The sequence below is a fragment of the Mustela putorius genome, unplaced genomic scaffold, assembly GCF_011764305.1.
Source record: "Mustela putorius furo isolate JIRA1106 unplaced genomic scaffold, ASM1176430v1.1 tig00001033_pilon_pilon_pilon, whole genome shotgun sequence".
In the NCBI taxonomy this organism is placed as follows: Eukaryota; Metazoa; Chordata; class Mammalia; order Carnivora; family Mustelidae; genus Mustela; species Mustela putorius.
Window position 1 is genome coordinate 158,596 of NW_025421540.1, and position 16,317 is coordinate 174,912.

The 16,317-nt window shown below is 40.7% G+C and overlaps 1 non-coding gene across 1 annotated transcript; it reads right to left on the bottom strand.

Annotated features, from left to right (window-relative positions):
• Window positions 1–7,768: 7,768 nt before the first annotated feature.
• LOC123393873 lies at window positions 7,769–7,873 on the bottom strand. Its single transcript, XR_006608679.1, has one exon. It is a non-coding gene; the product is annotated as a U6 spliceosomal RNA (small nuclear RNA).
• Between the last annotated feature and the right edge of the window lie 8,444 nt (window positions 7,874–16,317).

The following is a 16,317-nucleotide window of genomic DNA, read 5'->3' on the forward strand; positions in this document are numbered from 1 at the left end:
GAAGCCACGTCCAGAGTGCATGCATTCTGGGGTAAGGGGTCTGGGCTAGTGATTGCAGGTTTATGGTTTTTGGAGAACACCAATAAGGAAAAAGGAGGGTCTTAGGACTTTCACATCTGATATAAGTCAGCAGGCAAATAAGTGTGAATATTGAACTTAAAGTACCTAAAACTTGTGAACACATTTATACAGGTAAATAGAGCTAGTAGTCATCAGATGTTGGATTCAACCACTTGAGAATGCAGATAAGTAATTTGGGAGCTATCCAAATCAGTGCCTTTGTCCTCAGCTGTATTTTTTCCTCCTAATTAGGAAAAATCTCTACTTTGTTTTGTCATAAGGCCTGAAGTTCCACTGATAAAAAGGAACTTGGTTAATGAGGCATTCTAGGGAAGTGGCGGGAGCACTGGAGTGGGAGTCAGGGTTCTGGGGCCCCTGGAAAAGCTAGTTTTGTGACCCCGAGGAATTCACTTCCCCCATCTAGACCCTGGAATCTATACAATTTCTTTGAAACCAGATCAGTAGTTTTTTTTTTTTTTTTTGGCATAACAGTATTCATTATTGTGTCACCACACCCAGTGCTCCGTGCAATCCGTGGCCTCTGTAATACCCACCACCTGGTACCCCAACCTCCCACCCACCTGCTAATCCAAACCCCTCAGATTGTTTTTTAGAGTCCATAGTCTCTCATGGTTCACCTCCCCTTCCAATTTCCCCCAACTCCCTTCTCCTTTCTAACTCCCCATGTCCTCCATGCTATTTGTTATGCTCCACAAATAAGTGAAACCATATGATAATTGACTCTCTCTGCTTGACTTATTTCACTCAGCAGATCATAGTTCTCAAAGTATTTTGTTAAGTCTGGGTTCTGTAGAAGGGCTTCGAGAAGTCTGCCAAGGGAGGCATTCAATTTTGTTTTCGAACATAATTTTACTCATTTAAATAACTTTGCTTCCCAGGTAATCGCAAATGTCTATTTGCATATCAAAGTTCACATAAATAGCCATATATTCGTTAAGTTATGCTAGAATGTCCTATGCTATCTTATACAATTGAAGAGAATGGACGTTGTTTGAAACTGCTTAATGGTTTAACGACAATTATGACTTTAAGTACTTTTGTGTGCAGATGTTATCATATCACTTACCTCAACATAAAGCCAAGACTGAGTCCCTGGAGTACTGTGGCTTATAAAAACTCCTAATTCTGAGGATTATCAAGGTAATTTTATCTTTACCTCTTCATAATGGCAGAAGGTAATAAAAGTGAATTTTATCTGATAAACTTAGACTAAACATCTACTATTCATTGATTTTACACTTGTCAGAGCCTTAGGTCCTATTTTTTGGTTTGAAAAGATTTTTTTTTTGTCCTAAAATGGTTTTAACATCAAGGGGGAGATGGTTGTATAATCTCTCCTTTGACGTTTAAAAATTTTTTATTTTAAAATATACTTTATTTCTTGTTTTTTTACTTTTTTTGAGGGGGGAGGGAAAGGAGCAGAGGGAGCAAGAGAATCACCAGCAGACTCCATGCCCATTGCAGAACCTGATGTGGGGCTCCATCTCCAACCCTGAGATCCTGACCTGAACTAAAATCAAGAGTCAGACACTTTACCAATGGAGCCAGCCAGGCGCCCCCAAGTTGATGTTTTAAAAGTGATCACATTTATAGGAATACACATATTGAGGCTGATGAAAACCTAGAAGATCAGCTAATTTATTTTATAGATAAAAAGGCCCAGAAGAAGGAAACAATTTGCTGATATATTTAATATCAGTTTCCACATGATGAGGGCCAAGGCAGGCAAGGAGCACTGCAGAATGCAAAGTGAGAGGAGGAGGACAGAGGAAGTAAGGTAGAGACAGCTCCCTCTGTCACTTCACTGGGATTCAGGGGACATCCTAGCCACATCCACTGTGATGCTTTAAGAGATTTAAATAGGAAGTGTCTCTGGATTCAAAAGTTGGTTCTCCTTCCTATGAATTCTTGCTTGGGGATTCTGCCCATGTCCAGAACATAGCAGCCTACCTCTCCCTGGCGCTAATGTTAACATAGATCATTTCTAGAAGATTCTCCCCAAGGGTTCCTGCCTTAGAACATTGATTTGATTGTCTATAATATGCCTGGTATAGCTCATCAACAGGGACTATGAAGCCTCTCCTTCCTCACATCAATAAACACCAAACAAATAAAACAAACATCAACAACAACATATCCAGAAACTCTACAGTCTTACAAGTTCCTTAAAAATATAGAAAAAAATTATTCCTGCTTTTTCAAACCCACAATGTACCTACTGAATGATAGAACAACTGAGGAACATGAAAGACTAGAAGTATCATTGAGTCTCTTTAAAAATTTTTTTTCCAAAGGGGTGCTTGGGTGGCTCAGTGGATTAAGCCTCTGCCTTTGACTCAGGTCATGATCTCAGGGTCATGGGACTGAGTCCCACATCAGGCTCTCTGCTCAGCAGGGAGCCCGCTTCCTTCTCTCTCTGCCGGCCTCTCTGCCTACTTGTGATCTCTCTCTCTCTCTGTCAAATAAATAAATAAAATCTTAAAAAAATTTTTTTCCCTAAGGCCATTTTTTTCATATTTATTTATTTATTTCAATATATTTTTTAAAGATTTTATTTATTTGAGAGAGAGAGAAAGAATGAGAGAGAGCATGAGAGGGGAGAAGGTCAGAGGGAGAAGCAGACTCCCCCTAGAGCTGGGAGCCCGAAGCGGGACTCGATCCCAGTACTTCAGGATCATGACCTGAGCTAAAGGCAGTTGCTTAACCAACTGAGCCACCCAGGCACCCGTAAGGCCATTTTTTTTTAAAGGGTAAGCATGGGGATGTGTGGGTTCAGTTATGGAACCTGGAAATCCCAACTGAAACCTCAAGGAAACCTAGCAAGGAATCCCGTCTACCAGAAGCATCGGGAATGGTGGAATCTGACAGCCCTGGGTTCAAATCCTAGCACTGCTCTCACCACCTGTGCACTCTTGGGCCATATTCTGATTTTCCCTTTTCTTACTTATATATAAATAATAACACCTTCCTTGCAGCATTATAGTAAAACCTAAAACACATGTGTGCATGTGTGCACGCACGCACACACACACACACACACACACACGTATGAGGTGCACAGCAATGTGCCTGGCATCTAGAAGCTTCCTTAATATGTCATTGGTATTTATTGCCATTCTTATCACGAGATTGAATACCAATTTGTAGGCTTGATGCAGAGAAAACCCAAAAGAAATCAGATTACTCGGACATTTTCTGCCTCACATTTCAGTTAAAGTACATAAGGAGCCTGAAGCAGGCAATCCTGACCGACCTCTGACCATAGTCTCTAGCAGCTCAGGTTTGTGAGGCTGGGTGTGGGCAGTTGCCTGATCCCCACCCCATGCTGGGCGGCTCTGGTCGCCTCTGGGTTTGCCAGGACAGCACTTGGCAAGGAGGGTATCTGGAAGTTCTGCCTCTAACAACCTGCATAGACAGCTGAGGCAGAAATTGACTTTGTGGCTTTACAATCTGATCATCTGTGTTGATTATAATGCACAGGTCTCTTTCCATCTGAGGGCATACCCTGCGACTTTTATGATAAAGGCCAAGACTTTGGAAAGACTTGGAAGGAGCTTCTCAATGAGCCACAATGAGGGCTGTCCACATGCTACACCTTTCTGCAACCAGAAAGCACTGACCCTCCCCTATTTTTTTGTCCTCTTTAGGAATTACTCCATTTCCAGAGCATCTCTTTCTGACCTTTTTCTTTCTCCAACACAAGGTCAAGAGGAAGGCAAGTATGTTCTCTCATTTAACACATAAAATAGGAAGAAAGACTTTTCTCACTCTTTTCCCCAAAAGGTCACTACTTATTCCCCTTTCTTTTATTCACTCAAACTTGCAATTAATTCCAGAATTAAATACATTTTTAAAAGATTGTATTTATTTGAGAGAGAGAGAGCACAAGTGGGAAGAGGGAAGGACAGAAGACCAAGCAGACTCCATTCCCAGCTTGGAGCCAGACCTGAGGTTCCAGCTCACAACTCTGAGATCATGCCTTGAGCCAAAACCAAGAGTTAGATGCTCAACTGACTAAGCTTCCCAGGTTCCCCCACAATGAGATATTCTTCATTCAGAAATTTATTTCTAGGACCCATTGGTGACAAACAGAAATAGCATTAAGTGACCAGGTGAGGGAAATGGTTACAGAAAATCTAGTTCAATCTCACAGCAGAGTACTACTCAGTCATTACAGATCTATTGTAGCAAGATAGTAACATGTTTACAATATGTTTCAATGGGGAATATAAAGGCTACTAAATAATATTTACTGAATAGAAGTAAGAACAGAAAGAAATCTATCAAAATGTGAACCAAGTAGCTTTTGGCAGTGAGAATTTTGGTTTTGTATTATTTTTTTTGTTAGGATGGTAAGGATTTTGGTTATTTATTATTTTCTTTGTTAGTGTCTATTTTCTAAAATGTCTATAATAAACAGATTTTACTTTAACAAAATAAATTTTGTTTGTTTGTTTTTTTAATTTAAGAGACTATTCCCAAGCCTATTTTAATCCAGAGAAAGGCAGTGCAGTTTGGGAGCAGAAAGAACCACAGGGATGGCCTACCTCAGAGCAGGGTTCATTTGCTTAAGGAGGGCTGATTCCAGAATGTTGTCGTCCTCAAGGACTGAAGCAGGAGAGGAAGCCAGACACTAGTCACACACAGCTTCCCCTGTCACCTAACAACCAGCTTCACTGCCTCAGGCCCCAGTTCTTCCGCAGCTGCTTTAATCTATGGCTACTTTTTCCCCTGTCGAACCAATGGAGCTCCTTAGGCACTGTTTCCCGAAGTGTGGGCTAGACTCCCCTGGGACTATGGGAGATTTTAGTGGCTGCAGGCTACTAAATCATTCAGAGGAGTTAAATGACACAGAATCACAGGATGGGAAGGTCAGTTCTTATTGCCACTGTAACAGATGACCACAAAAGTTATAGTTTAAAGTCACATACATTTATTCTCTTACGGTTTTGAAAACCAAGATCAAGGTCAGGGAGTGGAGATCAAGGTGCTGGTTGGGCTGCATTCTTTATGAAGACTTCTGGAGAGAATCTGCTTTCTTATGGTTCCCAGCTTCGAGGGGCTGCCGGCATTTCTCGACTCCAAGTGCATCACACCATTTCCGGGTGTTTCAAGCTGTATTTCTTTTCTCTGACTTTGACCTTCTTGCCTCCTTGTCATAAGAACCCTTGTGCTTCCATTGGGTCCACCCAGATAACCCAAAATAAAATTCTCACCTCCAGTTTCCTAACGTAATGACGCGTGCAAAGTCTCTTTTGCCAAAGAAGGTAACATGTTTGCAGGCTTCTGGGATTAGGACTTGGACATCTTTGGGGGGCCATTATACATCCTACCATGTCTCCCTATCAAATTTCTTTCAACCTTCTGGGACATAGGGTTGGCTCAGTCAGTAGAGCATGTAGTTCTAGGTCTCAGAGTTGTTAAGTCCAAGCCCCACATTGGGTGTTGGCATTATTTAAAAATAAAACCTTAAGAAAATGTCTTTTCTTTCAACCTTCTGAATGTCACAAGGTGAGAGTCTAACTTTGGCTTATGTCTTTGTTTCTAGCCATTGCTCATCTCCCTGGGAAAGAGCGCATTTAACAAGAAAAGAAGTTTTTAAACTCTAGTGCCCTGACAAGCCATGGCATCTGTTTTGTCACCAATTATGTTTTGTGCTATTATTATGTTTCTGGCGACTTTCAAGTTTTGGCAAATTATACCTCTCCTTCCATTTATAGTAGTTTCTTTCTTTCTTTCTTTCTTTCTTTCTTTCTTTTTTTCCTTAGCTATACTCATTCAGCCATCTCTCACCAAAATGACTAGGAGGAGGAATGCCCAACAGAAGAAAAGTACAGAGGATGGACCATCTGCAACAGAGCTAATGGCTATCAACATAGACAATATGTCTTTTGATTTTATTTATTGATTTGAGAGAGACAGAGAGAGCGCACAAGCAGGGGCAGTGGGAGAGGGAGAAGCAGGATTCCTGCTGAGCAGGGAGTTCCATGTGGGACTCGTTCCCAGGACCCCGGGGTCATGACCTGAACTGAAGCAGATGCTTAACTGAAACTGAGCCACCCAGGCACACCAACAGGAAGTTTCTTAAAAAAAAAATTACAAGAATTGATTCTGAGACTTTTGAATAAGCAGTATTATGGATGGCATGCAGATATAGCAAACATTGTGAATGAGAAATTGGAATGACAAAAGCTTGAGAAGTATTGCCTTGGGTAGAACACCACCCTACTTAAAATTAAGGAAGGGTTTGGACATTCAGGGATGACTCTGCTCTGTATGAGGCCTCCCTTGAAGAATGTGATAGAACTTCCTTTCTGCTTCCAGGCTTCTGGCTGGCTTAGACCATGGAGCCCACAACTCTTGATCTCAGGATTGTAAGTTCGAGCCCCACCTTCAGTGTGAGGATTACTTAAAAATAAAAACCTTAAAAAAAAACCCAATCTCCATTCTGCATCTTTGACAATATGTTCCCTACATTCTCTATAGAGGATGGGTCAACAAGATTGGGAGATAGACCTTTTTCTTCATTCAAGAAGAATGCAAATCAGCAATGAGGTATGGTTTATTGGGCAAGGGCTATGGTCAAATCTCCTTGCAAATCTTGCTGAGAGCTTAAGGTAAGTTCCTGTGCTTATGTGGTTCTCTCTCTGGTGGCTGATGACAGATGAAGACAATTTAGACAGGAAAGAGCTAGGTCTGTAGATAAAGGAACCAGAAGGTGCTTTAGAGTTCAAATAGTCCTATCCTTTCAGCTTGGAGGTAGAGGGGAGAGGGTAAGGATGGAGGATATGGCAATGGAAGGGTCAAGGAACTTTTTATGGTGAAGACAGGGACTTTACCAGGGATTTTCCCAAGAAGATTTTGTGGTGGGAACTTCATAATTTTTTCCCTGCTGGCAACCCCAGTACCATGAGCATCTCCTGAGTACTGACCACTTGCCAGATTGTCTCAGTGATAGGTGATACAAAGCTAGACTTTAATTTTCTCTCTGTTAAAATCACATGTCTTAGATTATTAGTCTTCTTTTAATAAAAGATGATAAAATGGTTTTTGTTTATGTTTTATGTAATCTGCCTCAGAAGCAAATATTCTGTGTCTTTTTAAATACTTCCTATACTTCATGTTGTCTTTATCAGATCTTTGATTACTTAGAATAACTGAGTTTTTTTCCATATGAAAAGAGCTAAGCTGTTTTTTGTTTGTTTGTTTGTTTGTTTGCAACTATAACTTCTTCCTATATTGCCTTTTGAAACCTTAAACTGTTGGAAATAAGGGTATGTAGTACACGACTGCCTAAAATTCCATTTAAAGAACCCACAATATTAAACAATGTTTATAATATTTGCATTTTTTAAAATTTTCTATCATACTCATGTACTTTTTAGTAATATAAATCATATTATCTTACTAGAATATTGAAACCTATGTAGTTTCCATATATCACTGTGGCAAATCTCGCTGCATAGGTAGTTAACAATTTTTCCTTTCTTCCATTTCAGCCCTGATTTTTTTGGCCTCTGTCTTCTGTGTTTGGAGCTTCGTCACCCTATATGGATAATGAGAGTCCAGGTCCTGAGTCCAGGACCAGGTGTTTTTACTTATAGCAGAGTTTCCAGAGATCTTTCTTTGGGGAGGGGTATGGTGGCAGGGCATGGAAGTCATTTGCTAGTGTTTCTCATTTTTTTTTTAAAATATGGAATGCTTCATGAATTTGTGAGGCATTCTCCCTGCAAGGGGTCATGCTAATCTTCTACTGTTCCAAATCTAGTGTATGTGCTGTCCAAGTAAGCACTCAAAATGCTTATTTTGATGAAACTGAAGGGCACATAGTATTCCAAAAATACTCAGCTCAGTTGAGTATTTTTTTTTCCCCTAGCTCAGTTGATAGGTTTGGTTAAGGAAGCAATTTGCACACAGGTTAAAAATGACAAAAACAAAACAACAAAAACTAACAAATAAACAGAAACAGAAAGAGACCTATAAATACAGGGTATGAGCCGAGAGGTTGTCAGAGGGAAGGGGTGAGAAAATGGGCAAAATGCGTGAAGCAGAGTGGGAGACACAGGCTTCTAGTTATGGAATGAACAGGTCCTGACAATAAGAGACACAGCTCGGGGTACAGAGGGCCTACAATACCCCTAGATGGTAACAGATGGGAACTACGCTTGTGAGCATAACATAAGGCACAAGTATAAGGCTAGGCTATTGAGTTACTATGTTGATACCTGACACTGATGTAGAATTATGTGTCAACTAGGTTTCGATCAAGAAAATTTTTCAGTGGTGGGGCTCCTGGGTGGCTCACTGGGTTAAAGCCTCTGCCTTTGGCTCAGGTCATGGTTCCAGGGTCCTGGGATTGAGCCCCGCATTGGGCTTTTTGCTCAGCAGGGAGCCTGCTTCCTCCTCTCTCTCTCTCTGCCTCCCTCTCTGCCTACTTGTAATCTCTGTCAAATAAAATAAATAAAATCTTTAGGAAAAAAAAAAGAAAATTTTTCAGTGACAAACAAAGGTAGGAGTTACTGAAAAGCAAAGTATTGGTACCTTTATACTTCACCAAAAGTTTTTTTTTTAATTTTATAATTTTTTATTTTTTATAAACATATAAACATATATTTTTATCCCCAGGGGTACAGGTCTGTGAATCACCAGGTTTACACACTTCACAGCACTCACCAAAGCACATACCCTCCCCAATGTCCATAATCCCACCCCCTTCTCCCAAACCCCCTCCCCCCAGCAACCCTCAGTTTGTTTTGTGAGATTAAGAGTCACTTATGGTTTGTCTCCCTCCCAATCCCATCTTGTTTCATTGATTCTTCTCCTACCCACTTAAGCCCCCATGTTGCATCACCACTTCCTCATATCAGGGAAATCATATGATAGTTGTCTTTCTCTGCTTGACTTATTTCGCTAAGCATGATACGCTCTAGTTCCATCCATGCTGTCGCAAATGGCAAGATTTCATTTCTTTTGATGGCTGCATAGTATTCCATTGTGTATATATACCACATCCTCTTGATCCATTCATCTTTTGATGGACATCTAGGTTCTTTCCATAGTTTGGCTATTGTGGACATTGCTGCTATAAACATTCGGGTGCACGTGCCCCTTTGGATCACTACGTTTGTATCTTTAGAGTAAATACCCAGTAGTGCAATTGCTGGGTCATAGGGCAGTTCTATTTTCAACATTTTGAGGAACCTCCATGCTGTTTTCCAGAGTGGCTGCACCAGCTTGCATTCCCACCAACAGTGTAGGAGGGTTCCCCTTTCTCCGCATCCTTGCCAGCATCTGTCATTTCCTGACTTGTTGATTTTAGCCATTCTGACTGGTGTGAGGTGATATCGCATTGTGGTTTTGATTTGTATTTCCCTGATGCCGAGTGATATGGAGCACTTTTTCATGTGTCTGTTGGCCAGAAATAGACCCTCAACTCTATGGTCAACTAATCTTCGACAAAGCAGGAAAGAATGTCCAATGGAAAAAAGACAGCCGCTTCAATAAATGGTGCTAGGAAAATTGGACAGCCACATGCAGAAAAATGAAATTGGACCATTTCCTTACACACACAAAAATAGACTCAAAATGGATGAAGGACCTCAATGTGCGAAAGGAATCCATCAAAATCCTTGAGGAGAACACAGGCAGCAACCTCTTCGACCTCAGCTGCAGCAACATCTTCCTAGGAACAATGCCAAAGGCAAGGGAAGCAAGGGCAAAAATGAACTATTGGGATTTCATCAAGATCAAAAGCTTTTGCACAGCAAAGGAAACAGTTAACAAAATCAAAAGACAACTGACAGGATGGGAGAAGATATTTGCAAACGACATATCAGATAAAGGATTAGTGTCCAGAATCTATAAAGAACTTAGCAAACTCAACACCCAAAGAACGAATAATCCAATCAAGAAATGGGCAGAGGACATGAACAGACATTTCTTCAAAGAAGACATCCAGATGGCCAACAGACACATGAAAAAGTGCTTCACCAAAAGTTTTAATGATGGCACAGTATTATTGTCATGTTTCTTTTCATTTGGACTGGCTCTGTGGGGCTGCGATGATGCTGATGGAGATGTTGAGATCAGAGACCCTCTCACATCGTGGTACTGGCTGGGGGACTATTTCATAACCACCAAGGTGTGAGTACCAGGAATCTGTTTTCACTGGACCCCAAAGTACTTCTTAACTTCTAAAATGGAAACTATAGTGGGGCCATGCCCTGGATATTTCTCACCATTAAAAAGGAGCAAATGCGATACACTTTAACAGTTAACAGTTCGGATGGCTCTGAAGCGAGTGAAACAAGCCACTATCAAAAGGTCACATACCGCAAGATTCCATTTACACAAAGTTACAGAGATGTAGAACAGATTAGAGTTTGTTCAAATTAAGTTCAAGGAGGGCTGGGGAGTGATGGGTGTGGTTGTTAACTATGCTGGGAAAGCTGGAGGGAAATTTTTGTGGTGATGGGCCATTCTGTATCTTAATTGTGGTTGTCTTACACAATCTACACCCGTGATAACACGGATCTCTCTCTCTCTCTCTCTCACACACACACACACCACACACACACTCACACTCACACACACACACATGCACACACGGGAGAGCATAGCAAGGTCTGAATAAGGTCTGTGGATTATACCAAGGTCAACTTCATGGTTTTGAGAGCACGCTATAGTCATGTAAGGTATTACCTTTGGGGGAAACAATGAAAAGTATGTGGGACATTTCTGTACTATTTTTGCAATTTCACAGCCATCTATATTATTTCAAAATAAAGATTTTAAAAAGTTAAAATATTTTTAAGATTTTAAGAAACACCAAGCTCCTTTTATCAAGCTACTTTGATTAGGAAGATAGACTAAAGAGATAATTCAGGAGATGATAAAAAGTTATTTAGCAGAAGTATTCATTTGGGGGTGTGAAGTTCAAGGAAATCTTTTCAGAAATGGTGGTGTTTGAGCCAGACCTTGGAAGGAGTGGATGAGCTTTGCATAGAAGGACTACGGGGAAGTGGTCAGACCTGACCAAGGCCCTAGGTGATCAGATAACTTCCTTGCTCTTTGATTAATGAGTCTTGAAAACCATTATTTTAGTCCAGTCTCGCCTCTCTGAAACTAATTATGCCTCCTCAAAGAAACTCACCAAAGACTTTACATGTGACATGGAATTGTACTAGAAATTAATGTTATTATTTTCCTTGTTCTATACAAAATATTAATGGGATATTCAGGCTTGAGAAAGTATAGTTCCCCAGAGAGTCTGTTATGGGGTTGTGAGTTTCCTGCTTTGTGTAAATGTAAGGGTAAGAAAAAAAAAGGAGAAACGTTAAATTTTTGATAACTTTATATTACAAAGTCTATAACCAAATTCAGCATCAGTGGATTGCTAGATTCTATGCTTCCTCGGAAGCAATTCTGGAATTTCAGACAAAGTGATGAAAAATGTGTTATAATTGACCTGACTAGCTATCTTCTACTCATCTAAGTTTTTTATGCAGCCTATTGAGATCTAACTGACATAAAACATTGTGTAAGTTTAAGATACACAATGTGATGACTTGATACACTTAGGTGTTGTGAAGTGTCTGCCACAAATAAGATTAGCACATCCTCCATCTCACACAATTACTCTTCTGTTGTTATGGTGAGAACACTAAATCTCTCATAACAACCTTTAAACACACAATACAAGATTGTTAACTATAGTCGCCATGCTGGAATAGAGCCCTAGAACTTGCCATCTGAGCTAAAAGTTTGTGCCCTTTGCAACATCTCTTCATTTCCCCCTCACCAAACCCCCCACCCTGCAACCACCATTCTACTCTGTTTCTTATGAAAATAACTAGATGATGCAATGCATTTCTTTCTCTGACTTCTCTCACTTAACATAATGCCCTGAAGGTCCATCTGTGTTGTCCTAAATGGCAGGATTTCCTTCTTTATGGCTGAGTATTATTTTACTCTGTGTGTGTGTGTGTGTGTGTATGTGTGTGTGTGTGTATGTGTACTATTCATCCATTCATCTGTCAATGGACCCTTAGTTTGTTTCTATATTTTGATTGTTGTGAATACATTTAAAAAATTTATTTATTTACTTGACAGAGAGATCACAAGTAGACAGAGGGGCAGGCAGAGAGAGAGAGGGAAGCATGATCCTTGCTGAGCAGAGAGCCCAATGTGGGGCTCAATCCCAGGATCCTGAGATCATGACCCAAGCCGAAGCCAGAGGCTTAACCCACTGAGCCACCCAGGCACCCCTGTTGTGTATAATTTGACATTGAACATGGAAGTACATATATCTTCTTGAGACAGTGATTTTCATTCCTTTGGATATATACCTGAAAGTAGGATTGCTGGGTCATAGGGCAGTTCTGTTTTCTCATCTCATTTTTATGGTTAGAGTTTATAAAAAATACAACAACCTCCCTACCTCCCCAAACTCCAAGGCATTTTCTCATCTCTTGCCTTAATTTTCCAAGTAATTGTGGTCTAGGGTAGTACAAACATGATTTTCTCTATGGTGTCACAATGACATTTATATACCATTTGGACACATTTATACAGATACATACTATTAGACATCTGGGATTAAAATCAAGATTCCTTCACTTGTGCAATCTGAGGAAAAGCTGGCTTTTATATCTCATTATTCTCTATGTCTCATGTGACCATAGTTCTATTCTATAGGCTTATAAGTTTTAAATGAGGGATTTCCTATAAAACTCCTAGCAAAAAATGAACTATTATTCAGAGCTATCATAGTCAATGTATTTGCTACCATATGCAGAGCAAAAAAGCTAAAAAAAAAAAAAAAAAAGTAGTGGTATTAGTAAAAAGTGTTCTTTCCTTCTGTACTTCATAGCTTGTTGATTTAAAGCAGAAAAACTTAGGGTATTTTAATACACACTTCTTGAAATGTAATGCACAAATCAGAGAAAGTGCACACATTGCAAAGGTATAGATTGATAATTTTTTAAAAGACCTTTTTATTTGTTCGAAAGAGAGAGCACACATGAGAAGGGGGAGCCACCAAGGGAGAAGCAGGCTCAGCAGGGAGCCTGATGTAGGACTCAGTCCCAGGACCCTGGGATCATGACCTGAACCCTAGGCAGATGCTTAACCAACTGAGTCACCCAGGCGCCCCGTCTGTATGATATTCTTTACAGCAATGTGGGTAATTACAAAAGATCCTAATCCATCTGAATCTCTGTTGATTATGAATTTACACATAGTCTATAATAATATTCTAAGTGAACTGATTGATAGAGAAAGGTCTCCAAGATATATTAAGTGATCAAAGTCAAATGTGAAGAAGTAGGTGTAGTATGGTACATTTAGGTGAAAAAACCCAATGAGTTCTATAAATCTATTTGAAAATGTTCACTACCATCCCTAGAAAGTCTTCAAAAACACTGTAAGAAAGAGTTGTCTTTGAAGGGGAGACTGTGGGGCCTGGAGCCAAGGCAGGGAGAGGGACATACATTTTATTATATTCCCTATTTTCATCTTTTGAGTTTTGTGCCTGTCTGTGGTAGGATGGATTCTTTCCCACTTCTGTACTCCCAAATCACAGCATTCTGGGTACATGTTCTTTGTCCTGTAGTTTGAGCATCCTTCCCCCATATGCGAGGCTGACTACCCCACCCACTGGGGACAGACCTGGCTTTGTGACTGGAGGCAGGGAAAAGTGTAGGAGCAGCCGAGCAGCCATCAGAGTTGTAAACACACTGCTGTGATTTAGCTAGTCCTCTCCTGCTCTTGGGATCTACCCTGGGAAGAACAGAGTCCCGTTAGCTGCTCGTTCCAGAATGAACTTGCATGTGCATCAGACTGATGAAGTCCCATAACCTAAGTCAGGTTCAGTGGGGTGAGGAGGTTCGGAGCCGACGACTAAAGAAAGAATTCTTAAGACGTCATTGGTGCAAAATGGTGGTTTATTAAAGCACGGGGACAGGACCCGTGGGCAGGAAGAGCTGCTGCCCCGGGTTGTGAGGGTGGGCATGTTATATACCCCACGGTTGGGGGAGGTGGCAAAGGGATGGGAGGTTTCAACAGAGTTCTCACATGTTAGGGAGGGCCTACAAGGTGCCGGGGGTGGGGGGGGGAGTCTTTGCCCTTATGGCCTGATCAATGTCGTCTTTAGGTCAGGCATTAACATCAAGATAATTGGGAGATTCTTGGTGGGGCATTATGATCAGGCTATCATTTACATTCCCTTCTACCCCAGTCTCCTCCAGTTTATGGTGGGAGGGGGACATTAGGGCTTCAGGAACCAAGAGTTATTTGCCTCTGGAAATTTGTGCTATTGATAAGGTAACCTCCCTGTTTAGGTCTCTAGGACATCTTGTAGAGCAAGGGAGATTCCTGTTCTGCAGGATTGCGATCCCTGCAAGTTAACTATTTATCATTTTATGATGATCAGGGGTGCCTGAGGAATGCTACACATATGGAGGGGAGCGGGTGAAGAGGGGGTGCAAGGCGCCAGCTTTTGCTGTGTCCTCAGCCAGCCTCCTGCTCCCTCATCAAGACCAGGACCCATCCCACAGGGTTGAGCGGGGTTCTGGTGATCCCAGTGCAAGGCAGAGCCACCCCAGTCAAACCACAGGGCTGTGAGCATGAAAAAGGAAAGTTCACTGTTGGAAGCCAGTGGGCTCCTCATGACTGTTTGCTGCACAGTGTTACTATAGCAATAGCCGAGTTAGATAAATCCTCTTAGGAGCTCTCTCAACTGAACTCCACATAAGTAGTTTCCTATAGGAACCAGTGCCTCTTTTCTCTCTTGTAGGTATCTTAACTGATGCCCAATGCCTCTTAAATAGTCCTAACAAATAGGCTCATCTATTTCGGTCACATCTTCCCCCTCCTTCCAGTTGAACTGTAAGCTTACTAAGAGTTAAATGTTTGTTCTCAGACTTACTTATGCCTCTTCTATTTGTTATAATAGTTATATTATTTAATACATTTTGGTTAATTTGGCTAAATGTGACTTTGAAAGGCTGAATTGTTTGTATGAAAACCACATTTTCACTGGGCATTATACGCAACTGATAAATTATTGAACACTACATCTTAAACTGATGATATACTATATGTTGGCTACTTGAATTTAAATTAAAAAAAATAAAAAAGAAAACTACATTTCATTCTTCAGAAGAGTTCCATAAAACTCACTTAAAACTGATAAACTTGGATAGTATAATCTTGGTAAATAAAAGTTACATAAATATGGATGGATTTGCATTTCAAATGGCTTCCCAAGTGTATTAAAATTGTTATTCTTTTGAAAGACATTAAAATTAAGGTTAAAAATGATGAGGTACGAATTATTTATTAAAGAATGATTATGTGGTATTTGACATCCAAAAGACCCTGGTCCAATATGCAAATATGGGGGGGCTAACATATATTACCTTTTAAAAATTAACTGTGGGAGGTATGTTCATTCCTTGAGGGATGTAAACAGTAGTCCATTAGTGACATCTTCACAGAGGGTAAAGAACTTTTCCAAGTTTCTACTGCTCAGGAATCCAGAAACGGACACAAAACTTCATGCTGCTCTTGGAACTCTGTACTAAATCCTAGAATCAATGTCTGGCATCATTTAGAGAATAAAATAGAGCAAGACTGGGAATATTCCTAGTGCCCCCCGCAACATAGGCTTTCTGGAAGCTGCTTTAAATGTCATTTGGGTACAAACAATAGTATAAATCCCACTTTGACCATGAAGACACTGCTGGTGATCAGTTTAACTTATCTTTAGGGCAAGATGTGAGAGATTTACTTCTTATGTGTTGTACCTTCAGAATAATCAGTAATTCAGCATATCCTACCTAGTCATTCATGGGAATACTTCCATTTTGTTAGTCTTTTCCAGCGTGATGTTCTCTTTCCTACTGGATGTGGGCCAGAGCTTATTTTCATGGCCTGTTTACAGATGGCCATCATGTCTCTGGCCCTAACGGTGATTACAGGTAGGTCATAAGATCACTGCCTCCCCAAATATATTTCTAAATGGCTGCCTTTGCAAAGTCTCTCCTTTTAAGAAATTGACTTTAATGAGGAAAGAAAAAGGCCTTGAACTACTCTCCCATGGGCATATTTCGCAGAGATGAAAAATGGGGCCTCCCCTGACTGAGGGGGGAAGGTTGGAGATTTCTCAGCTGGTGAGCAACACAGTTGAAATAACTCCTAGCGGGGATGGTGGGTAAGGGAAACCCTTAGCAACAC